At 42.1% G+C, this 26,489-nt stretch overlaps 1 protein-coding gene across 7 annotated transcripts in view; it reads right to left on the bottom strand.

Annotated features, from left to right (window-relative positions):
* Positions 1-4,142, bottom strand: part of NR3C1 (nuclear receptor subfamily 3 group C member 1) — a 118,145-nt gene extending 114,003 nt beyond the window's left edge. The window contains exon 1 of one of the 7 annotated variants that reach the window (XM_043913124.1): positions 4,019-4,142. The gene's annotated coding sequence lies outside the window, so the exon portion shown is untranslated. Of the gene's footprint in view, positions 1-1,668; positions 2,177-2,334; positions 3,004-3,127; positions 3,267-3,519; positions 3,680-4,018 lie in introns of those variants that run through there. The other 6 variants (XM_043913126.1, XM_043913121.1, XM_043913120.1 and 3 more) reach the window with 6 other exon arrangements.
* Between the last annotated feature and the right edge of the window lie 22,347 nt (positions 4,143-26,489).

A 26,489-nucleotide genomic window follows, 5' to 3' on the forward strand; every position in this document is an offset into this window, starting at 1 on the left:
GTAAGAGCCTGTTAAGTGAACCTTTTAGTTAACACCGAATCTAATTCCTGTTATCAAAAGAGTAGATAGATTCTGCCTTCCAGAATACAAAAGCAGAGGCTCCTGCTCCCATTCAGTCACCACATTTAAAAGTACAATGCAGTCCATTTGTACAGCTCTGAACAATACTGTATCAAACTAAGCGTGGCTCGTCATCCTGCCACTCACAAATTGGTATCTTTGTTAATCAGAGACATTATAATTCATGACATCTGATTATTCTAAAGGTTCCAGCTGATGTCAAAGTATTTAATTTTAAAAAAGGAAGTATGATCATTTCTTTTCAACTAATCAAGGTTATCGGCTTTTCTGAGAACCAATAAACGTAAAATTTGATAAACACTATGCTAGAATTCTCTAATTACTCCTCAATTCCCCTCCTACTGGCTGGTCACACATCCAAACCTTTTAGTACAACCTACTGGTGAACCATGTATTTTATTTGAAAAATAAACAATGATGGTCTGCTCATCTTCCAATAGAGTAGGAAAAGGCTCTTATTTTAACCCATATTTCCTACTGAATGTGCCTAATAGTGCCTGCCTTCAAATTTTGGACATATGAAATGACAGGCACTGTACACAGGCTAGTCAAAATTTAGATTTAAAAAAGTAGAATGTGTAGTAGCTTCACACTACAATTTTAGCTTATTTAAATACTGTACAAGAACTATAGCTCTCTCAAACCCTTACAACACAACAGAATCTATTGATGAAACTACATGTTTTTAAACCGCTTAAGACCTCAGTATGAAATACTACTATAATCTCTAAATTGTTCTGAATATCTAAATATTGAAAAAACAAAGAAAAACAAACAAACAAAAAAAACAAAAGCCACCCCAGACCTGTAAAATCACACTCATATAAATCCAAGTAAAATGCTCAAAAAATTTGCTCCGCATTCTAAAGCTTAACCTATCCTAATTCTGAGCCTTCTTTCAAGAGGGTTAGGTTGATAGGTTATTGACAATCCAGATCTTTTAAGAGGCAGGTATTCTTCGATAAGCATTATTTGCGACATTATAGTCAAATCCCGTTCAAAGAAAGAAAACTTTTCCTGTACGGAGACTTTAAGATGCTCAAACTTCACCGGTCCTCTCTAAAAGTGGAATGTGATGAAGGCAGGCAGAGGTGGGTACCCGCCTCTATAAATCTCAAGGGTAAACTGCTTTTCTCCCCGCCCCTCTGCTGTATTTATCTGATAACGATCTCTAAACACAAAGTATCAAATGGAGCCTAATGAATATCCACGCCGCTTTGACAGCTGCCTTCAAACTCGAAACCAAAACAAAACTTCATAAAACGAAAAGATACCTCAAACGACTTTATCCCCCCGTTTAAGTTGCGAATAACCCTGTCACAGTAGTCGGCCTTAACGAACCATGCCAAGGGGTCTTAAGCGGCATTACAAGGCTGCAACTGTCGAGTCTGCAATCTCAAAACGTCAAACTAGCGCTTGTCAAAAACTGCACCTCAAAACTATTATGGTTAGCGAGGGTCTTTTTTCTAAAAGGGGCTACTTCAAACCTTCAGGCGCGAAGTGATGCCCAGCGCTAAAGAACAAACCCGGGGCCGAGGGAGGGGAGAGGGGAAAAAGTGTGAGGTTAAGAGAGAAATGTGTCCAGACCTGTTGAGTTCTTTCTCCGACACGCCCACTTCCACCAGATAACGCCAGCCCTGGCCGAAGTCTCCAAGTCGCAGACTGTCAGCCCCCTGCGTGTGTACACGCGCGCGCGCGCGCACACACACACACACACACACACACACTGCGCGCCCGCCAGAAAGGAGACGCACTGGAGCCTCGACACAAACCCTGCTCGCGCTCGGGCGCACTAGGGTGGAGTGGAAAGAGTCAGGCGAGAATTCAGACGCCGCTCAACGTTCACCAGAAAAATGGGTGTCATGGAGGCCCCCTGGGAGGGAAAAGAAAAGGGACTAGGAAAGAGGGGGAAAAAAAAGAAAAAAACCAACCAGGATTCCTTGCCAGGGAACGAGAGCGAGAGCCTGGAAACCTGGGGCGGCTCGACGAGGCTCCACTCGCAGGGAGCTCGGGTTCCTCCCCCTCGGCCCGTCCGAGGGACGGCGGCCCAGGGAGAGGAAGAGGCCAGCGCTGTCACCCGCGCGCTGCCCTTTCGTCACCGCCACCCGGCCCTCGTCAGCCCCCACCCCCACTCCCCGAGGCTAATAAAAGTTTGCGAGCTACCGCGGCGCCCCCGAGCCAGCCTCCAGGCCCCGGCCCGCACCTCGGGGAGCAAGCGCCCGCCCGGGCCCCGGCCCCCGGCCCTCCCCTTACCTCTGCCGGCTGCGCCGCTCACCCGCCACCGTCCGCGGCTCCCACCGCAGCCGAGATAAACAACTTAGCGTGTGAAAGCAGGAGCAGGAGGAGGGAGAGATTTTTTTCTCTAAAAAAAAGGAAGTAAACAGCTGCCCCCTTCTCCATGAGGGGGAGGGGAGAGCCCCTATTTGAGAAAGTCTCCCATTTCCCGGCTGACAAGCCAGACCCCCGCCCCGCGCACGTCTTCGCGGGCCGGGGCTCTCCGGCGCGCGTCCTCCGGGCCGGCGCTCCGCCGCTCCGGCTGCGGCGTCTCTTTCCACCCACTAGAATCCGTCCCCGACGGGCGGGCGGTGACTCGGGCTCCCGTCACAGACTCGAGCTCGCAAAATGGAGGAGGAGGAGGAGGAGGGGAGGCAGCGCGGACACGCGAAAGGGCCGCCCGGCCGCGGCGAACGAACGGGACCGAGAGGGGGGCGGGCGGAGGCGGCGCCACGGCGCGCACACACACACACACACACACACACACACACACACGCGCGCGCGCGCACGCTCCCACTCCACCCCCGGCCGCTCCCCGCCTGAGGGGCCGCGCGGTGGCGCGGGGAACGGTGCAACCTGTTGGCGACGCTCGGCAACTGCAGGAGCGGCCGCGGCCCCCGCCCCCACGCCCTCCGCGCGGGCCCCACCACCCCGGCCGCGACGGCGCCTGCCCGCCCGCGGCCCCCCGGCGAGGCTCCCGCCCAGGCCGCCTCGTCGCCCCCCACCTCTCCACCCCCCAGGCAAAAGGAGAGGAGGCGCCGGCGAGGCCGACCTGGCCTTTCTGGGGCAGGCTTCGGAGGGAAGCCGAGTTTTCTCTCTAGTTTCTCTTCTTGCCGCTCCTTCCCGCCCCCGCCCAACTCCGCGACTCCGGATCCACTCCGGGGCTCGCCCGGTCCTTCGGCGGTAAACGCCGTCAGCGCCCCTGCGGATGACAGCGGGCTGGCTGGGGGAGCCGGGGCGCGGCCGCAGCAGAGCCGCGGGGCCGGTCCGCGCCTCCGCCCCCGGGCCGAGTTGAGCGAAGTGTGTCACTTCGAATGGGGCTACGGGGTTGCACGGAAACGGTGCCGCAGTGTCTCGGCCGCTCGCGGGACCGGACAGCCAGACACGCCCTCTGGGGAGGCTTCAGGGAGGGGCGGGCAGGGAAGGGGGTCCGTTCGTACGTACTCTTGGCCCACGGGGAGTCGCGTGCCGGCCGGTCCCCCACCCCCGCATCGTCTGGGCGGCCCAGTCTGCACCCGCCGAACACGCTTGCACCCAGAGTGAAGTTGCAAAGCAGAACCCACCCTCCCCCGCGCCGCGACCGTCCCCCACCCTCTTCTCCGAGTCTGCGAGGCGGCGGCGGCGGCAGAAGGAGGCGCCGCTTGCCAAGTTCAACCCCCATCCCTCCCTCCGTCCTAGCGCGCTCACACTTGAAGGAAGTTGCACGCCAAATGCAAAACCTCCGGCGAACTAGATTTCTTTGCACTTTTTATTATTTTTAAGGAAAGCAGGAGGTGGCAGGCCTAAAAGCAAGTTGCAAGCGAAATAGTAAGTTGCTTGCAAAGTACGCCCTCCTCCCCCGCCACCCCCAACTCCTGACCTCTCCTTCCACCCCCCTCGGGGGCCCACGTCCAAGTTTCCCGCGGAGGCCCTTCCCCAGAATCTTGACATTTGCTGCACTCGCCTCAGTGCGTTGCTCACTATTTCGTGTTCATGGGACCCCAGTCCCTCCAAATAAAATTGAACACACGCAGCTTTAAAATGTCAGCGTTAAACTCCTTCCAGCTGTTCCCGTTACGCACCTCCCCCTCCATCCGAGGGAAACACGTGGCTTGTCCCCAAAGAGAGGGGCGTGGGGCCAGGGGAGTCGGCGCGGGAGGCCCACGCCCCAGCCCCCGCCCCCACCCCCTCCCCAAACTCGCTGCTTCGGGAGGGCTACGGCGACGCCGGAGTCGAGCCTCCTACCTTGGGCCGCCCATACTACCATTTGTGTGACTCGGGGAAAGGTTGTGTTTGTGTTGCTTTAGGGTTTGGGGAGGTAACTTTTGCGCCCCTACAGGTGACATCGCTTGCCTGCTGCTGCCGGGGACGGAGGCTGCGGCAGCTCCACCTAGCCCTGCCCGGGCGCTCGGCTGCAGCTACTTTTCCCCCGGCTGCACCCAGACTGGCAGCGGCTGCTCTGCCCTGACATTTGCAGAGGATTGGGTAAGCGCGTGCCGGAAGCCGCCCGCCGCCATCTTGGTAAAGGCAGCTGACGCCGCCTGGCTGCGCGTCCACCATCTTGGCCAAGGTTCTCGTTACTCGGCAGCCCAAGTCGCTCATCCTTGGTTCTGAGGTGGTGGACGCTGCCCCGTGTGTTGTCCGAGGATGACAGGGGAGAACTAGGCTATTAGCAAGCCACCTGTCCGGAGGCGATCTGCACTGGCCGCCTCCAGGTGATGCCAGGGCCACCATCTTGGCAAAGGAAAAGACGCTCACCGCCGGAGGAAAGAAGGGAGCCAAGACCTTTGCCAGCGTAGAACCCTCAGCCAGAAGAATTTTTATGAAGGGCACTGAGCAAGCCAGTTGCTAACAAAACCCCTTCTGTTAGCAACATTTCTTCTGATCCAGAAGAAATGACTTCTGTTTTCTTTGCCTTGGCAGTAGTCAATGGGAGGGAAGCCCTTGTCTTGGGTGCTCACGGTGGCCTCTAAATGAGAATTGACTCCAAGAATGCTACTTTGCCTACTTCCCAGGTTTCTTACCTTCCAAGTTCAAATACTAGAATCACATGTCTTTACCCGATGGGTCCCTAAACAACCAACAGCTTCATGGAAAGAAAGTCAAGACCCAGACCTACAATGTTACCTTACTGTGTTTCAAAAGTGAGTTAAATAACTTGCACTGAAATGAATATCCTTGTACATCTGCTTAGAAGTCATATTAGGAATTACTTAAGTATTTAAGCATATACATATATAAAGGGGGGGAGGGCAGACTTTCCTGGTGGCTCCGTGGTAGAGTCTGCCTACCAATGTGGGAGATGCAGGTTCACTTCCTGGGTGGGGAAGACACCAGGAGAAGGGAATGGCTACCCACTCCTGTATTCTTGCCTCAGAAACCCCATGGACAGGTGAGCCTAGTGGGCTACAGTCCCGGGGTTGCAAAAAGAGTCCCAAACGACTTAGCAACTAAACAACAAAACTAAGGGGACCCTAATTTATCTAATCAAGTGTCTTTTCCCATACTATAATCCTGTTTCATAGTTGAATCTCTGCTCTTAAAAAACAAACACACACCTCATCCCTCTTACCTGTTCATATTGCAGGTGGTTGGCACCCTGCATTTATATAACATCTGCTTTTACAAGAGTTCCCAATTAACTCTCCCATCTCATTTTTTTTCTTGCGGGTCTAGGGAATCACTTTAAAGAGGGAGAGGACTCATTGTTTCAAATTAACAATCACCATTGAAAACACTTTCAGTGGAGCAAAAGTGTTAAATTTTCCTGATTTGTTTCTTTTCAGTGGTCTAAGTATGCTTGTTAATTTTTTAATTTGATGGGAAACCTCTCAGTCTTTAGTCTTTCATGTTTATCTGAAAGCATGCATAAACTTTAGATTAGCCCAGTGTCTGCTTTTTAGAGTATTAGAATTGTTATGCTTTGTGGCTAACATTTATTGATTCCCCCAACACCACCCCCCCCCCCCAACACACAGTCTGCTGTCCACTTATGCTGACAACAGCTGAATAGATAGGTATATATCTATCTATATATTTAACATGAGGAACCCAAGGCTTACAGAGCTTGAGGTTTATCCAAGATCACATAGCTAAGCATGGAAGGTAGAAATAGACAATATTAAAGAGATTTTTCTTCACTGATCTTGTAATTTCCACAAAAGAGTTTGCAAATCCTGTGATATGCCTACAATAAACATGTATGGAATTTAATTCAAGAAATGAAATCCTGTGTACCAGAAAGGACATGAGATTAAGCATTGTAATAATAACAGCAATTCTAACAGTAGTTAACAGTTACTGAACTTCTATCTAACCAGGCACCACTGAAAGTGTTTCATATATATATGACCTTATCTTTAAATATGAAAAATTACTAGTAGATAAAAAATTATTAATCTGTAACCCTGGGAAGTTATAATTACCAAAAAAGAAGAAATAGGATGAATCCCTATCTAAGGGGGAATATATTTGATTGTCTCAGAAGTAAAGGTGGCAATGAGGTGATACATCCAAACTGCAACAAGGCAAGGACCTTTTCTGTCTTGTTCATGGCTGTATGTTCCACTCCTAAAATACAGTCCAGTACATAGTTACAATCAAACATTGGGTAACTAGACATAATATCAGTTTTACTGCATTGCTGCATTGTTGTGGAGGCCAAATGAGTTAATGAAATGTGTCCAAATATCACTCTAGATCTTCATTTTAATTGAGTTATGTTTAAACACCTGAGTACTCCTTCCTAAAAAAATTTAAAAAACAACAAAGACCCATTACTATTTGTTCCTCTAGTGTCCTGTACTTTACCTTGGTAGCACATTACAGTGATAGTTTGCTACTTCTGGATTCATTTGTTAAATTTCTGTCTGCCCCTCTAGAATATAAACCGCTCTGGGACTTCCCTGGTAGTCCAGTGGCTAGGACTCTAGGCTCCCAGTGCAAAGGGGCCTGGGTTCGATCCGTGGTCAAGAAACCAGATCCCACATGCTGCAACTAAGATCCGGCACAGCCAAATAAATATTAAAAAATTTTTAAAAAGCTCTGTGATGGCAGAGCCTGTGTCTGTCTTTTTCATCACTGTATCACTGCTGCTGCTGCTGCTAAGTTGCTTCAGTTGTGTCCGACTCTGTGCGACCCCATAGATAGATGGCAGCCCACTAGGCTTCCCTGTCCCGAGGGTTCTCCAGGCAAGAATACTGGAGTAGGTTGCTATTTCCTCCTCCAATGCATGAAAATGAAAAGTGAAAGCGAAGTTGCTCAGTCATGTCCGACTCTTCATGACCCCATGGACTGTAGCCTACCAGGCTCCGCCGTCCATGGGATTTTCCAGGCAAGAGTACTGGAGTGGGGTGCCATTGCCTTCTCCATCTGTATCACTAGTATATAGTGGGTACCCAGTGGCTGTCTGTTAAATAAATAAGTAAATGAGGGAAGGAAGGAAGAAATGGAATGGGTCTGAGACTATATCCTAAGATCAATAAAACCTTAAACCTGAACAGTAACTAAACAACTTTTTTACATTTATACAGCAATTGATATATTATCAGAGTGAATTCTCCAGTTCTGTTCATCTGTTGTATCATTTTAGATAGCTAATTGGAACCTGCTATATATAAAGCATAGGAAGCTCAGCTTGGTGCTCTGTGATGACCTGGATGCACAGTGGGATGGGGGATGGAGGTGGGAAGGAGATCTAAGAGGGAGGGATATATGTACACATTTAGCCTATTCACTTCATTGTACAGCAGAAATTAACATTGTAAAGCAATTATATACCAATTAAAAAAAAAGAAAAAAATCCAGGCCTCACTGCCAGAATGCTCCTCCAAATCATCAGTTAAATCCTGTCACACTTCTGCTTAAGTATCTACAATAAATCCCTATTCCAGTGTATATAGACCTCAACTCTCATTCTGGTTAGTATTTAAGACTACGACTTTCACCCTTGTAGAAGGCAAAACTTTGTCACCAATGTGATCGCACTGGTATTAAAGTCAGTTAAAGCAAGGGAATCATAAAAATTATAGTTGTAAATTTGAAGCTTTAAAACCTAGAATTTATGGCAATATTTAGTTGTTAATCCTTTGATGAGGGTCTAAAGCTTTTGAGAGTCCAGTGACTGGCATTTTGTGTTTTCATTCATGTATAAACTACACCTGCATTGCATCAGCATAGCTGTTAAAAGCCAGACTGGCTGGCTGGCCTCCACCTCTATGGATAATGTAACCTTGGGCAACCTAACTCTCTGTGCCTCAGTTTCTATTATCTGTAAAATGGGGATGATATTGGGTTGGCCAAAAAATTCACTTGGGTATTTCCATAAGATATTACGATAATAGTACTAATTCAAATTATGATAAAGATTAAACAAATGTGATATATTTGAAGTGCTTTGACTAATTCTTGGGGTATATTAAATGTTCAGTCATCATTAGCAGTTATTATTAATATGTGGTATTACTATTTTTCCAGTTTTCTTTAAAGTAAAGCAAGAGATTAAAAATACTTAAAAATAATATGAGTATAGATTTCTAAATTTTTATCATTCATCCTCTCTGTCCTCACCCCAATCTTTTAAAGCAGTCTTAGATTCACCCAGTTTGACAGCAATTATTTATAGGGTGTTTTTCCATTTGGATTTTATAAACCAAAAAGTTTCATTACTCATGTTTCATCATTTTACTTAATATTTAATTAAATCAAGTAATTACTAGACCGATGCAAATGGAATAAACATAATTTTGGGGGAAAAACTGACAGGAACTGTTGGAGAGCATAACTGGTAGAAACAGCAATATGTGGAGCATAGGAAGTAACCATGGCCCCAGTGTTCAGCTTGTCCTGCATTAATCAGTATGTTTCCAGGGAGAATGGAGAACCTGGATTAGTTGATGTGAATGCTTTTAGTAGTTTTAGTTGAGAGAGAGCCTGATGAAGAAAGAGCACAGTGTACATACCACATTCATTTCTACCTTTACCATTGTTTACCACATGTATTTCCTTTTACATAAAGAGACCTCCTTGTAACTTATTTTCCTACAGCCCATGATTCCTTGTCATGGCTGTACTTTCTGGTTATTCTATCCTTTTATCCCCCCACCTCACTTTAAATCTATGACATTAAATGTAAATTAGAATCAATAAATTTTTATCATTTTCACATGTATTAATTTGGAGTATGGCAGTTCATTGAACATGTTAATTTTACATTAAGCCAGCAAAAGCAGATTTCGTGGGTTGTTGGAATTATTTAAAAAGATTACTTCTACAGCTACCATAGGTATTAGATGCCTCTTTAAAACAGTATCCTGTCTTTAGGAAACACTTTTATTCTTGTTTAACTTTGTAAGGTCAGAATTTCAACGGAACCCAGCTGAGTTCCAAAAGCCCCGTCTTTCTTTGCTTCAATATTTGCATTTTACACCAGACGTGCTTTTTATAAAGAATGCACATTTAGGACAGCAAGTTCTTAATCATAATGAATTCCATTTTGGTACTTCTTTTTGTAATTGGAATTAACATTCCCACATGAACTGGGAAATGCTAAATTGTTACTGGCACCCCTGGTGTTTTTGCTGATTCTTATGATGCTTTCAATGGTTTCATCATAAGCTACCTAAAATATCACAGTTTATACTCATATGCATGATATGCTTATGGGTGTCCTATTAAGTCTATACTCTTTATGCTGCAGAACTTAATTTAAGCAATACCTGATTCAAAGAGGAGGTAAATATCAGCAGATAAATGAGATAAGTGTTGCAGTGAGCAGGAACCTAATGTTTTTTAGTGTTTGCAGACATTAGAGCAAGCACACTGAATAACTGTAACAAGTATTATGTACCTTGTTTTTCATCTGTGGCATTTGTGGCTGGCCATTATGTCATTAGCTTTCTTCCTCTTTCTGATTTAATCTCCTTTTCTATTCCATGTACCTTTAGTAGAGATTGTCTCAATCGGTTCCATTTCTAGGCGGGACCCGTCAGCTCATTTTCAAAAACTTACATTTCCATTTTGGTGCTTACACCTGTTTATTTATTAGGTCACGTGGGGCTTTGTTAGAAATAGTGGAGTTGAAAGATCAAAACATCCTTGTTATAGGGGTCCTTTAACAAGACACGAATGTACTTTATAAGAGACTCTTAAGTGTTAAAAAGGACATTTGTTACAACTTTTAAATCTGATGTCAGTATTAGTCAATTAATTTTCTCTAGCCTCTTGTTTGTCAATATGAGACCTGACTTTGAAATCCTCTTCTGTCCTTTACTTAACTGAATCATCTGCAGCCAGTCATTCACTTCTTCTCAGCCTTGTTTTTCTATTCATAAAAGAAGGGTGATATCAACCCCCTACCTCACAGGAATCTGTAAGTCAAACAGGATGGTGTGTACAAAAGGAGTTTTTAAACACTAAGCTTGGGAAAACAAGGAGGGGTGTGTATAATTTTTCATTGTTAGTTCACCACAACAAAAGTAATTATTAATTTTATTGACAATCATCATTGCCTCTCTTCACTCCTTCCCCAGATAGTGCAATGGGTGGCCTGACAATTCCCTCAGAGGAGAGGCAACTCATGAGTGCTGCAGCCAGGTGCACCTGCTTGGGGAGCTGATTGCTAAGTTTTCAGGAATTCTGTAAGTCAGTTGTTCATCATGGCCAAGATTCAAAACTAGACCATTTAGAAACTTACAATTAAACAAAATACTTAAAAAAACAAGGTAATAAATGCTCAAAACTTCACTTCTTAATTGCTTTACCATTATCTATGCTTTAAAGTTGTTTCAGTCCATTCTTTATAATGCATATCCCATATAATGGTGTGACACAACATCTCTTCCCAACTTTGCATTCAGAAATAGTTTGAAATCAATTGTGATGGAGTATGTATGCTATAGAAATTGGAAAACGCTGCAAATCAGAGCTTGATTTATTGTGTTGATTGTCTACACTTAAGAAAGTGATAGGAGAAAATTTAGCAAAAAAGATTGGACTTCAATGTGTGTTCATTCATGAATAACACAAAAAAGTGATGAAATATTTTTCCAGTACTTGAAAACTACTATCTGATCAACAGAGAAGCACTCACATCATTGCCAAAGTGTAGTCCAAACATACATCTTTGTTGTTTCACTTTCATCTTGCTCATTAATGTAAAAAAAAAAAAATTAACATTCATGTTTGAACTTCAGTGGCATGAGTGACTTCTTTGCTGAACTGAATATTAACCAAATATGATCTGCTTTTGCCAAACATAATTGCAGCTGTAGGCTGACTATGGGTACAAGAGTTTGGCAAAAACCATTGAAACCAATCTGAAAATCAATGGGCTATATAGAATTTACTGTAGAAAGTGTATTTTATTATTTTTTGGTAAACTGTATGCTATGCATTCTTTGTATCAGTAAAACTGTATAACAGATACAGAGATACTCCCTCCCAGCAGCTGTTAGACATTTATCAGCACACTGATTATGGGTGTAATCTAATTTACTATTTGAAAGCTCATTCCACCTGTCATGTGGAGCCTGGGTTGTAGGAGCTAAGGCAGGAAGCAGGGGGAACAGTGAGGAGGCGGGCACACAGGATTCAAGGAAACATACAGATTTGCCCTGGGGTGGTGCCAGTGGAGGTGGGAAGCTACGGCTGGACAGGGGAAACATTTTGGAGGCAAAGGAAGGCAAACCAGTCATTTGGCAGCTCCATGGAAGAGACAGACTTTCAGAACTACCCATGCTAAAGGAAAACTGTCTGGCAAAGACTGAGAAGGCTCAGTGGTTGGAGGAAGTGAGTGCTTCTACGAGTTGCACCTGACAGTAGCATGGAGGAAGCAGCATGTGGAAGGAGAGAAGTAAATTGTCAGCTCAAATTCATTTCTTTGAAGCACATGCAAAAAGTTAGGCTTGACTGCCTTGCAGTGGGAGAAAGGAGGGAAAACCCTAAATACCAGTAACATGTCCTAACCAGAACTCAAATACTTGGAAGTTTCTTACTCATCTAGTAATTTTATTAAGATTTTTGCCCATATATCTGGAGAAAACCTTAATTGGAAATAGGCATGCACGCCATTATTCACTGCAGCACTATTTACAATGGTCAAGACATGGAAGCAATCTAGAAGTCTGCTGATTTAAGAATGAATAAGAAAATGTGGTATGTATATACATTAGAATATTGTGTATGTGTTCAGTCACTAAGCAGTGTCTGACTCTTTGTGACCCCATGGTCTGTAGCCCACCAGACTCCTCTGTTCATGGGATTTTCCAGGCAAGAATACTGGAGTGGGTTGCCATTTCCTTCTCCAGGGGATCTTCCTAACCTAGGGATTTAACTTTCATCTCCTGCATTGACAGGTGGATTCTTTACCACTGAGCCACCCAGAGAAGCCCACAATGAAGTATTACTCAGCCATAAAAAAGAATGAAGTAATGTCACTTGCAGCCACATGGATGGACCTAAAGATTATCATACTACATAAGTCAGACAAATATCATATGATATCACTCACAGTTGGAATCTAAAAAAGGGCTACAAATGAACTAATCTACAAAACAGAAATAGAGTTACAGATGTAGAACAAACTTATGGTTACCAAGGGGGAAAGGGTGGGGAAGGAATATTGGGAGATTGGGATTTATAGGTACACATCACTGTATATAAAATAGATAACTAATAAGGACCTACTGTATATCACAGGGAACTCTACTCAGTACTCTGCAATGACCTAAGTGGAAATAGGATATAAAAAAAGTGGGAACAAAATAGAAAGCCCAGAGATAAATCCACACACCTATGGACACCTTATCTTTGACAAAGGAGGCAAGAATATACAATGGAGAAAAGACAATCTCTTTAACAAGTGGTGCTGGGAAAACTGGTCAACCACTTGTAAAAGAATGAAACTAGAACACTTTCTAACACCATACACAAAAATAGACCCAAAATGGATTAAAGATCTAAACCAGAAACTATAAAACTCCTAGAGGAAAACATAGACAAAACACTCTCCGACATAAACCACAGCAGGATCCTCTATGACCCACCTCCCAAAATATTGGAAATAAAAGCAAAAATAAACAAATGGGACCTAATTAAAATTAAAAGCTTCTGCACCACAAAGGAAACTATAAGCAAGGTGAAAAGACAGCCTTCAGAATGGGAGAAAATAATAGCAAATGAAGCAACAGACAAAGGATTAATCTCAAAAATATACAAGCAACTCCTGCAGCTCAATTCCAGAAAAATAAATGACCCAATCAAAAAGTGGGCCAAAGAACTAAACAGACAGTTCTCCAAAGAAGACATACAGATGGCTATCAAACACATGAAAAGATGCTCAACATCACTCATTATCAGAGAAATGTAAATCAAAACCACAATGAGGTACCATCACACGCCAGTCAGGATGGTTGCTATCCAAAAGTCTCCAAGCAATAAATGCTGGAGAGGGTGTGGAGAAAAGGGAACCCTCTTACACTGTTGGTGGAAATGCAAACTAGTACAGCCACTATGGAGAACAGTGTGGAGATTCCTTAAAAAACTGGAAATAGTACTGCCATATGACCCAGCAGTCCCGCTGCTGGGCATACACACTGAGGAAACCAGAATTGAAAGAGACACGTGTACCCCAATGTTCATCGCAGCACTGTTTATAATAGCCAGGACGTGGAAGCAACCTAGATGTCCATCAGCAGATGAATGGATAAGAAAGCTGTGGTACATATACACAATGGAATATTACTCAGCTATTAAAGAGAATACATTTGAATCAGTTCTAATGAAGTGGATGAAACTGGAGCCTATTATACAGAGTGAAGTAAGCCAGAAAGAAAAACACCAGTACAGTATACTAATGCATATATATGGAATTTAGAAAGATGGTAATGATAACCCTATATGCAAGACAGAAAAAGAGACACAGATGTATTGAACGGTCTTTTGGACTCTGTGGGAGAGGGCAAGGGTGGGATGATATGGGAGAATGGCACTGAAATATGTATATTATCAAATGTGAAATGGATCACCAGTCCAGGTTCGATGCATGATACAGGATGCTCGGGGCTGGTGCACTGGGATGACCTAGAGGGATGGGATGGGGAGGGAGGTGGGAGGGGGGTTCAGGATGGGGAACACATGTTCACCCATGGCTGATTCAAGTCAATGTATGGCAGAACCAATGCAATGTTGTAAAGTAAAATAAATAAATTAATTAATTAAAAAATAAATAGAGAGAGGATATGTGTATATCTTTTCACTTTGCTGTACAGCAGAAACTAACATCGTAAACCAACTCTACTCCAATAAAAATCAATTAAAAAGAGATTTTGCCCACATAAAGGGATTGTTATTCCAATGCCTTGATCCTATCCCAATGTACAGTAGAGTTTTTCCCCCATCATTTGCCCATATTAACTGTAAAACTCACTCAACCACCCTGTGCTACAGAGATGGTGCTGCCTCTCTTTATTCTCCTCAGGACCTTATTATTCTTTGCTTTGTCACAGAAGACCCCTACCGTAAGCCACCTATTGTATTGCCTACTAGTTAGCAGCAAGATTCTGGTCAGCATTGCTCTTGCTGCTTCCTCCCTTATAGCATAAAACCTGTACTCCACATTGCAGGTTGTACGTTTCAGTTTTAAAACATATTGCAAGAGGTTATGAAATTTTGCGGAATTTTAAACAGTCAATGTTTTGCAGGGAAAAAAAAAAAGGACCATCTCCTCCATATTCACCCAGCTTCTGAATCCTAATGATCAAAGAAAGGACAATTTCTCAACTGCTGCTGCTGCGTCGCTTCAGTCGTGTCCGACTCTGTGCGACCCTATAGACGGCAGGCCACCAGGCTCCCCTGTCCCAGGGATTCTCCAGGCAAGAACAAAAACCAGAGTGGGCTGCCATTTCCTTCTCCAATGTGTGAAAGTGAAAAGTGAAAGTGAAGTCGTTCAGTCGTGTCCGACTCTTAGCGACCCCATGGACTGCAGCCTACCAGGCTCCTCAGTCCATGGGATTTTCCAGGCAAGAGTACTGGAGTGGGATGCCATTGCCTTCTCCGAATTTCTCAACTAGACACCCCTAGTGACTGACAGTTTGAGGATTCAGTTTGGATATATTAATTTGGTTTACTCTGGCCTTCTGATACCAGTTATTTTATTGACAATTTCAATCATAGAATCTTCATTAATAGAAGGGATTTTTCCCAACTATTTTCCTCTCCCATTCATTCATTTCTTCAGGAAAATATAATTTCTTCAACAAAATAGCAACTATTACATGTTAGGTCCCAGTGTAAGGTTTCAAGGACATAAAAATGATTAAGATACAGCCTGGACTCTGGAAGAAATGGAGACAGAGTAACAAGTCATTATCAAACAAGGAAGATGTGTAGAAATGTGGTGACAGCTGCATGGAGCTCTACATACCCATCAAGTCACCTAGATGTTTAAGGACAGGGAGGTAGTTGTGGGTCTGGAGGTGGTGGTCAGGGAGAATTTCCAGGAGGTGAACAGGTCTTGTTTAAATTATGAAAATTCTCCTCCAGGTTATTTCTCATGGAAATAACACAAAGAAAACTTGCCATTAGTATTTTATCAAGACTTTTTTTTTTTTTTGATGGATTTAAAAGAAACCCAACTGTTAAAGCAAAAAGAAAGTTTACTGATTTGCTTAAAAGTCAAGAGGAAATTTAGTTTTAGGCATGGTTGGATTCAAGGGCTCAAATGATATCAAAATGACTTGAGGACTTCCCTGTTGGCCCAGTGATTAAGAATCTGCCTCCCAGTGCAGGGGACATGGGTTCCATCCCTGGTCTAGGAAGATCTCACATGACACAGGGCAACTTATCCCAAGCACCACTATTACTGAAGCCTGCACACTTAAAGCCCACATACCACAACAGAGAGTAGTCTCTGCTCACTGCAACTAGAGAAAGCCCACTTGCAGCAACGAAGACCCAGCAAAACCATAAATAAATAAAATTAAAACTTATTTCAAAAAAGGACTTGACCCCTATCTCTTAGCTTTACTTTCCTCTGTTTTGGCTTTATTCCTGGGAAGGTTACCCCCACCTGGTGGCCCATAGCACTTGGATTTAGTAACCTCAGTGGAAAGAAAGTTCTTTTCCAAAAATTTTAGTGGATGTCCCTAGGAGTAGCTCCATGGATCTTGCTGGGTCTAGTTGGGATTATACTCTGACTGGCAAAGCCTAGGTGAAATGCCCACCACTGATACTTCATAGTGGGGTACAAATGAGAGAGAAAGAAAGAGAAGGAAAAAATGAGAGAAGAGAGATGCTCTTTCCAATAATTAGGCTTTTAAATTAAAGTAGGAGAAAAGGCCACGCAGAAAACAACAGATGTCTACTTCAACAGCTATTTATCAAAATATTAACAGAGACACAGATACCATATTTTACATTTTAGGGGAATTAATCACGACCTAAAATTTTTGCAATCATGACCTAAAATTTTTGCCAGCAATGAACGCTGAAAATTAAGTATAGTTGTTATAAATCCTACTGATTCCCCTTCCCAACTTTAATAGGAAAAGCATAAGGATTTTTGTTTTAAACATTTCAAATAGAGCACAAATGAATTAACTATTTGCAGAAATAGTACCTCTACTAATTGGCCCTTTTCAGTTAACGTAGTGATATTCGCAATTTGTAGGCTAGGTTTGTAGTCTTTCACAGAAGGACTTTATCTTGCTTGCCTGTGATTCCAGTGAACATGACAGGTTATAGAAGGCTGCTGTGAGCCTCTGCCTGCTTATTTTGCTCATTCTGTCCTGACAAGCTGACTGTCATGCAATTGTCTCCAGCCTGGGTGCTGGGCAGGCAGGAAGCCAGAACCAGTAAAAGAAGCAGGAGGCACTCCATGAATACTTGCTGATTAATTTTAGCTCCATAGGCCTGATGGGTTTTCCATCCCTATAATTACCATCAGCAAATAGTTATTGAATGATGTCCAGCATATTTTTATTCCTCTTTCCTTGGTCCTGATTTTCATTCCCTATTTCACCTCCCTGTGATTTTACCAACAGAGCCTCCTTGATCTGTTTCAACTTGCTCAATTTTATTCCACATATGAAATATCTATGTATCTATCCATCCATCTATCCATCCCTCCATCCATCTGCCCATCCATCTATCTAAATTAGTTTTATTATAAAGAGTTTAAGTACTCTTTGGATTAGTGAGGGGATACATTGTGAGGGTGGAAAGAAAGAAAAGGATACCGAATGGCTACTCTGTTAGTACATTCCACATACACCTTACAAGTCAATCTTTTTTTATTAGAAATAATGCCTAATAAGCCTGTAAGTCCTGACTGGGTCTTTCAATAGAGCAGCAGTCCCCAACTCGCCAACATTTTTTGGCATCATGGACTGGTTTCGTGGAAGACATTTTTTCCATGGACTGAGAATGATTTCAGGATGACTCAAGTGCATTACATTTACTGTGCACTTTCTTTCTTTTTTTTTTTTTATTTTTTTTTTGTGCACTTTATTTCTATTCTTCTTATTATATCAGCTCCACCTCAGATCTTCAAGCATTAGATCCCAGAGGTTGGGGACCCCTCTATAGACCAAATGGAGAGCAGTGAAGAGTGACAGTATGAGTTATGAAAATGACAAGTAGAGAAAGATTTTACAGAGAGAAGATTGGTGGCTCTCAAGAAAAACGAATGTCTTTGTGTGCATGGCATTAGAAGAATGACACAATTTTAGATATTACTTCTGTCTTTTAAAAAACTTTAAAATATACATGCTAAAACACATACTTGTTTTTAAAAATTCAAACATATAGAAGAGAGAAATGCATAAATGAAAAAGTAAAAACTCTCTTCCATATGATCCCATTTTGCAGATGTAACAATTTTAAGTTGGTGTACATTCTTTCAGACCTCCTTCTTGTCTATGCATATACACACATATAGTTTCTTAAGAAAACAAAGCTAGGATTTTACTATATATTTTTTTCAACTTTATTCATCAAATAAGATGTTTGGGGACATCACTCCATGTCAACATTTTCAGGTAACACCAGCAGAGCTTTCTATTGTTTGGCTATAATTTATTTAACCTTTACCTTATTGATAAATATTTAAGTCATTCCCAATTTTTCACAATTGTCAGCTATGCTGCTATGAATATCTTTGCATATCTTTACACAGCATGGTGAAAGTATTTCTGTAGTATATAATTGAAATTACTCAGACAAATGTGATTCATAACAATCATTAAGCACCCAAGTGTGGCACACTAGTGGGCTTATTAGAAAACTGCTTTTCCATTACCAGCTCTTTTTCTACTTTCATCTTCCTTGAGATATTACAGTAAGATTCAATTAGAGCAGGAGTCATGGGTGGCTATGCAGAATGGGCTACTACCTAAAGATTCCTTGTGTATTGCTATGGATCCAGTTTTGCTGTATTCATCCTTATGTTAATTATATTATAAATTCAAGAGGATTGGTTTACATATGAACTGTGAAGAGTCACCTGCATGTGGTCCCTTAGGGATACCACAATGCTTTTAGTGATCAGTCTCCATCGTATGACGGTACCTGTTATGTTCTCTATGATAACCAGATGGGTGTAGATATTGTTTGTGACTGCCACACACTCATTCACCACATATGGTACTAGGACCTCAACTTTCCTTTGGAAGACTATCCTCTTTCCAACTTAAGTCCATGTGTTTGTGATGGGATTAACTCCATCCCAAACTCTATAGAGATGACAGGCCTGGCCTTAGGTCAAGAGACGGGCACGTGACAGGCACAAATGAGCCTGTCGAGGCCTGCAGGGACTATTCAGAAACTCGCCCTTTTTTAACAGGAGTAGCTAAGCTGATAAGATGCCTATGTGGAGCAGCTGTATTCTACCACTTAGAACCTCCATCAGAAAGAGGTTAAAAGAAAGAAAGAAAAAGGAAAGGGATCTGGAGATAGACAGCTTCTCAGTTATGTAATTCGAATACCTAGGTCCTCAGGCTAGGGCTACCCCTAGACTTGACAATTACACACTCTGATAAATTATTTTTCCTCTCTTCAGCCAGTTGGTGTTAGCTCTGTAACACAGGCATCTGAAAGGATCCTGACAGAAGAAGTAAAGGTCTAAAACACAGGGCACTGCTTCTTCTGGAAGACAGAAGCAGGCTAAGGTTACTAGGCATCTAGGGTGACCCCAAAAGAGAAGCCAGAGAGAGAAGCCAGCTGAATGTCTAAAAATAAACTTTACCTGCTTCATGAGTTTGGCTCACATTTCCCCATTAATAATTAACTATATGAGATGGCCAAACTTCTTTATTTATATATCCATAAATGAGAACATCAACCTTCAGTTAATTTACTCATTTTGGCTATATCTGCCTTAGATTTCCATTGTTTAAAATTAATATAGAAATTACTTCTCTACTTTAGGTTGTGTTTTAACAGAAAAAATAAAGGTTGGTAATATTCCCAAAGAAATGTTTTATCTAGTTTGTCTTTTGTTGTTGTGTTTACTCACTAAGTCGTGTCTGACTCTCTGTGACCTCATGGACTGTAGCCCACCAGGCTCTTCGGTCCATGAGATTTCGCAGGCAAGAATACTACAGTGGGTTGTCATTTCCTTCTCCAGGGGATCTTCCCAACTCAGGGACTGAACCCACATCTCCTGCATTGGATGCTTTACTGCTGAGGTACCAGGGATGCCCCAGTTTCTCTTTAGGGAAGCCTAAGTTACTACTCTGCTTTCTTTATTGATCCAGCCTTATATTCTACTGCTTTGTTTATAGTAGACTTGATAATATATTAACTTAAATACAGCATTTGTAAATATGGCCTAGTGAAGTATATGTGAAAATATTTTATATACTTTTATATCTTTTATATATTTTTTATATCTTTAAATATATATAAAAATAAGTATTTTTATATATTTTCTAACTTGTGTTTTTGAAACTCAAACTTGATAGCTAAAGGAAAACCTCCAATAATATGAAAAACCAATCCCTCAGCTGAATTAAATCTACAATATTTATACAAATATTGCTACTGTTTGGTGTATGTAAGCTTTATATTCTTCTCTCATCTGTAGCAGGGACATAAGGCATGGTGGTAGATGGGGATTTCATTAGTTAGACTCAGTAAATATTTATTTAGTTATTAATAACTCCAGCTCTGTCGGAAGTAAACTTGAGACTCTAGCTCTTAGTAGACATGTGTCTTTAGCCAAGTTAGTTAACCTCTCTGAATCTTAATTTCCTTATTGGAAAAATAAAGGTAATAATAGTGTTTGTTTCATAAGGTTCTTATACAGATTAAATAAGCTATTCTATGTCAAACATTTAGCACAGTCTCTGACATAAGTGCTTGTTATGTTACATGATGATTGTTGTTACTAAGCCCTGTGCTAAAGATTAGTAATGTAAAGAAACCAACAAATCATAACCCCTGCAGAAAGTGAGATGGACATGTAGGCATACGCCAATCAGAAACACACACACATACACTCACACTACCCCAGCGTCCTTCAGTCTAAATCACTTTCCTCCTCACATCACAGATAGTGAGGTGAGACTCACTAAGCACCTGCTGGGGATTCTGCAAAAGAAATTCAGCCACTAGCTGGAAATTTTCACTGTATGACTTATCAGGCTCCTCAAAGCTTTGGAGGAGCTCCTCAATAATTCTGTAAACCACACAAGTTACAGATCATGATGGGATTTTATCCCATGAAGCCCACATATTTCAACTTCCAGCTGAGCATGCTTAAATAGAGAAAGACATTTAAAAGCATAGAAATGGATCGTATGTCCTTTAATCAGCAAAATCCTGCAGCCAAAAGAAATAAAAGCGCAAAGAACTGGAATAATTTGACTGGAATCTCACTAATTTGCCAAGGAACCAAAACGAACACACAAGCTATCCTAATTCCTGGTTGAGTTCTCTACTCAGTAAATACAGTGATATATAATCTTCATATGTCAATATTTACCTTTTATGAGTTTATTGCTGGCCATGTGTCAACCCACAAATTCATTTGTTTACTTTTATCACTGCCATGAAAACTCCTTTCACTTCACCGTCAGTGTTTGTATAGCAAGTGGACAAGGCACTGAGCGGTGGGGAGGGGATTGGGTTTTGGTTTTGGGAACCCCTTCTTGCCTCACCCAACCCCCAACTACATGATCTTGGGTAGGTTTCTTTTCATCTTTTCAACTGTCTTTCTTTGATTAGGTCCCTGGACTTTTACTTCCTATGTCTTTCAACCCAAACAGAAGTAATCCTGTTCCGACTGTGAAGTTTTTACTAGACAGCCCATATTTATTTGGCTCCTTTTATTGTTCAGTCGCTAAGTTGTATCTGACACTTTGCAACCCCATGGACTGCAGAACACCAGCCTTCCCTATGCTTCACTATTTCCCAGAGTTTGCTCAAACTCACATTCACTGAGTCAGTGATGTTATCTAATCATCTCATCCTCTGCTGCCCTCTGCTCCTTTTGCCTTCAATCTTTCCCAGCCTCAAGGTCTTTTCCAATGAGTTGGCTCTTCAAATCAGGTGGGCACAGTATTGGAGCTTCAGCTTCTGCATCAGTCCTTCTAACGAATATTCCGGACTGATTTCCTTTAGGATGGACTGGTTTGATCTCCTTGCTGTCCAGGGGACTCTCAAGAGTCTTCTTCAGCAATTTGAAAGAATCAGTTCTTCAGTGCTCAGCCTTCTTTATGGTCCAACTCTCACATCCATACATGACTACTGGAAAAACCATAGCTTTGACTATTCAGACATTTGTTGATAAGGTGCTGTCTCTGCTTTTTAATATGCTCTCTGGGTTGGTCATAGCTTTTCTTCCAAGGAGCAAGTGTCTTTTAATTTCAGGGCTACAGTCAGCCTGCAGTGATTTTGGAACCCAAGAAAATAAAATCTGTCACTGCTTCCACTTTTCCCTTTTTTATTTGCCATTAAAGTGATGGAACTAGATGCCATGATTTTAGTTTCTTGAATGTTGAGTTTTAAGCCGGTTTTTTCACTCTTTCTTTTCACCTTCATCAACAGGCTCTTTAGTTTCCTCTTCACTTTCTGCCATTTGGCTCCTATTGTACGCCTATATGTAAAGCACTGGAGATAGAGATAAATAAGGGAAGCTTCTGACCCTCAAAGCTCTCCCAGTGAAGAGGGGTCAGAAACACAAAGAGATGACATAATACAGTAAATGCAATAATAAAGATGTGTACAGGGTATGACAGGAGCATAGGAAGTCAGAGGCTAAAGTCAGGGAACAGGGAAGGTCCTGGAGGAAGGAGGTTTAGATTTAAAGGATAAGCAAGAGTTGGTGTCGGGTGGGGCAGATAGATATAGTCTGAGCTTCCTGTGAGATGACAAAGATCATGCTAAGAGAAAGAAACTGGTTTGGATTAGGGCAGAACTACAAAGAACACAGGCTCTGATGCTTCTAGCTGGGTGATCTTGACCCAATTACCCAGTTTCCCAGTCTATTAAATAGGCATAATGACTAGATTCCTTCTTAGGGCTGTTGTGAGGATTCAATGAGATTATTTATGCTAATTTTAGCACAGTACTTGACACTAATTACAGTTAGTAATAGCTAATAATAATAATAATAGTGGTAGTATTACCAATTTACTATCACCAAGAACATATTGCCTCCTCTTGCTCTTCCAAGGACACAAACATATTCATATCCCACTACTAAATATATTTTGTTTATAAATTTTTTTAGGGATAACACCCAAGTATTTGAAGCACTGTGATTAAAAAGTGAACATTTCATGCAAAGCTTGAAGAGATCATAGAGGAGCCATTAATTATAATGGTTTCTCCTAGATCAGTAGTTGTCATCTGCAGCTAACTTTTGCCCAGTTGGCAATGAGTGGTTATCATAGCTGGAAGGGGGAATCTCATTGGTATCTGGTGGCTAGATACCAGGGATGCTGCCAAACATCCCACAATGCACAAGACAGTCCCCACAACAAAGAATTATCCAGCCTAAAATGTCTACAGTGCAGAGCTCAACAATCCCTGCCCTTGATGTAACCCACTTGCAGCTGGCTCTCAGTCACCATCAGGAAACAGCAAAGCAATGTTTCTAAAGACCCAAATTTCAGATGTGAAAGTTCATCCTCCAGACATCATACATGTTTCAACATCTGCAGAAATAAAAGTCCTTCAGAGCCCCTGATAGCATCATTCAGACTTTCCTTGCTACAAAAGTAATGGTAATTTTAAAAAGTCATTTTCCCTTACTGAGATAACTCAGGACAAATACACCCTTTTTGTGATAGCTGTTTCTTTAATGAAATTCACCAAAAAGAGACTCAGCCCTTATTTGGGAGTCTTAGAAACTTGGAACAGTCTTGTCTTGTCTCCATTGCATGGAGGTCCAAATGACCAGCCATCTGTGGTGGTTCCCATAGTCTCTCAGGGGAGGGGGCTGGGTGCCCTTTGGGCTCCCTCGGTCTTCTGAACATTCCTGCCAGAGTGGGGCCAGCATCAGTGGGCCTCAGAGGGCTTGTGTGTTCATGTCTCCTGGAAATTTGATCCCATTAATGGTCTCATCTTTCATTCCTTCTTTTTCTCTTTCTTCTAGAAGCAGTCTAAGAGTGTGAGCTCTGGTGCAAAACTGCCTAGGTTTGAATCTGGCTCTGTCATTTCTTACCATGTGACTTTTACAGGCTTCTTAACCTGTGTGTAACTCAGGTTCTTTACCTGTAAAATGAGGGAAGACAATAGGACCTGCCTCCTAGGATTGTTATGCAAAGTGAGTTCTTATATATAAAGCATCTGGAACACAGCCTGGCACATAATAAACAGTAAATAAATGTTAGTTCTTTCTCTTACTATTTGTTCCTATTTGCCCTTATGGTTTATTCATTTGCTCATAGGACACTCTGAAATCTTATGATTCTAGGTATGATAAGGACTTGGTAGAAGGTACATGTCATTGCAGGATATGCCATACAGTCATAGTCAAGGGCCAGCTGGGGTCCAAGGGAGGGGTGGTTGATGCTTGGTTAGTTCTACTTCTTGGTTAGACTACCAGTAGCTTGTATTTTTCTTCCTCCCTCATCTTTACTCATATCCAGTTTTCTCTTACTTTTCCTAGTGTTTCCTCCCAAGTGTGACATCTCAACAGAATCCTCCTTGCTCTCAATAAAATCCAGTGTTTTATTTGGCCACTTCGTAAAGCATTGGTTTCCAACTGAGCTTTCCACCAAATTATTTGAGAATCTGTTTAAAAGTACAGATATCTGGGTACCACCAAAAACCTACCGAATCAAAATCTAAAGGCAGAGTTCAAGGATCTCTGTTTTATTAGTCTTTATTTGAGAGGCAGCCTGGCACAGTATTTTAGAACATGGCCAAGGAGCTAGACTACCCTAGGCTACCTGATAGCTGTGTGACTTTGGGCAAATTGTTGAACTCTGTGACTCATGTTTTCATCTGTGAAATGGGGATTATAAGAGTAACTTATTTCCTAGGGTTGCTGTGTGAATGAATACATGAAATAATGCCTCTTAAAACAATGCCTGGAACATTATAAACATTTTGTAAGTGTTACCTATTTCTTTGGGCTTTCCTGATAGCTCAGCTGTAAAGAATTCACCTGCAAGGCAGGAGCAGCAGGAGCTGTAGGAGACTCGGGTTCGATCCCTGGGTCAGGAAGACCCCCTGGAGGAGGGCATGGCAACCCACTCCAGTATTCTTGCCTGAGAATCCCCATGGACAGAGGAGCGTGGCAGGCTACAGTCCAAAGGGTCGAAAAGAGTCGGACATGCCTGAAATGACTTAGCACCTATTTCTTTTCTCTTTCTCATCCATTCTTGCTTCCCTTTAACCTTCTTAAGTATCCACCCTTCTGTCATTATTGTCTTCTCTCTTTACAACAAATAAATACTGGCCATCTACTTAGGACATGACTTTGGGGATCCAGAGGCAAATTAGACAAGTGTGGTTTTAGTCCTCCATGGGGCTATAGTCTAATGGGGGCGGGGGGTGGTGGAATAGACATATAAACAAATATAGTGTTCCAGTTCCAGGTGCTGGTAGATATATATGCAGTGTATGAATGAAGAAGTTACTGGTTTTCTTAGAAAAAGAGTTTGAGGAAAGGCTCCAAAGAAGAAGTGACTTTCACATTAAATCAATCCAGCATGTGGAATAAACATTTCTGAAAGTTGTATATAACAAGCACAGGTCACAGTGCCTGCTTGACATTTTCTTTCTTTAGTGAGTTGCAGCTTCATTTTTAATGTTTTAAAAAGTTATTAACCAGGAGTAGCAAAATAATCTTAAAAGGAGAGTGAAGTTAGAGGAATCATAAGTCCTGAACTCAGAACTTCCTACTAGGTCACAGTAATCAAGATAGTGTGGACTGGCATAAGGAGAGATAGTTGGATCAATGGAATAGAACTGAGAATCCAGGAAGCTATATATCCGTGAACAACTGATTTTTGCCAAGAATGTCAAGACTGTTCAATAAAGAAAGAATAATCTTTTCAACAAGTGGTGCTGGGACAACTGGATAGACATATATAGTATAGAAGAATAAAGTTGGATCCCTACTTCATATCGTATACAAAAATTAACCCAAAATGGAACAAAAATTAGCTATATGAGCTAAAACTATAAAACACTTAGAAGAAAACACAAGTGTAAATCTCCATATCCTTGGATGAGGCAATGGTTTATTGATATGACACTGTTAGCTAGTTAGAATAAGGAAAAGGAGTCCAAAATGGCGGTGGCTAAAAGACCTGGAAGGGGAAAGCCCTCGAAAATAGAACAAAGGAAGGTCCAAGGACCGGAGTGAGAACCTCAGGTAAAACAAACAACGCTCCTGCCTAGGCCCAATTTACATAAGACAGGCCCAGGGACAGAGGAACATATAAAAAGAGGAGCCAAAGCCCGCTCTCTCTCCCGCGCGATGGGGTGCTCTTCTCTTTGCGTCTTTGGATCGACGTGCCCTCACTCCTTAAAGATGGATTTTCCTGCTATTATCTAAATAAATAGAGCTGTAACACTGAGCTGTAACACTGATTTATTTAAGAGCTATACTAGGGTCTGTCCTCTGAGAGCTGTGACCCGACAAGGGGCTTTAATGTCCGTCACTCCAAATTTTTGTTGTGACGAGACAAAGAACCCAGGAGCATACACTTGCATGACAACACCAATAGCGTAAACAAATGGGAAAAAAACTGATAACATGGACCCCATCAAAATAAAAAAATTTTTTTTCTGCTTTGAAGAAAATAATGAAGAAAATAAAAGGACAACTCACAAAAGTGGAAGAAATATTTGAAAATCATGTGTTTTCAATTCAGTAGTAAAGGTGATAAAGTGGTAAAGAATCTGCCTGCCAATGCAGGAGATGCGGGCTTACTCCTTGGGTTGGGAAGATCTCCTGGAGTAGGAAATGGCAACCCACT

This window comes from Cervus elaphus, chromosome 9 (genome assembly GCF_910594005.1).
Source record: "Cervus elaphus chromosome 9, mCerEla1.1, whole genome shotgun sequence".
In the NCBI taxonomy this organism is placed as follows: Eukaryota; Metazoa; Chordata; class Mammalia; order Artiodactyla; family Cervidae; genus Cervus; species Cervus elaphus.